Raw genomic sequence first — 396 nt, forward strand, 5'->3', positions numbered from 1 at the left:
TATGTATATATATATATATATATATATATATATATATATATATATATATATATATATATATATATATATGCTACACCTAAACACACACAAACACATAAATATATACATAGATGAATATAGACAGATAGATATGTATGTATGTATGCATGTATGTTTGTATATATACACACTCACGCGCGTATGTGTACAGCAGGGCTACTCACCCATTATGAGCAAAGCCCTTAATTTTACTTAATTTTACTTTTCTCCGCCTGGATTCTGACCGCCGGCCGCCTATTGTTTAACCGTGATGTACAGTATATGCAATATCATTCACCATTTATGATTCATGCTATATATTATGATTCATGCTATGTTTGTGCTATATTTTATGATTCATGCGACGTTTCAGCGGCC

This window comes from Penaeus chinensis, chromosome 6 (genome assembly GCF_019202785.1).
Source record: "Penaeus chinensis breed Huanghai No. 1 chromosome 6, ASM1920278v2, whole genome shotgun sequence".
Classification (NCBI taxonomy): domain Eukaryota; kingdom Metazoa; phylum Arthropoda; class Malacostraca; order Decapoda; family Penaeidae; genus Penaeus; species Penaeus chinensis.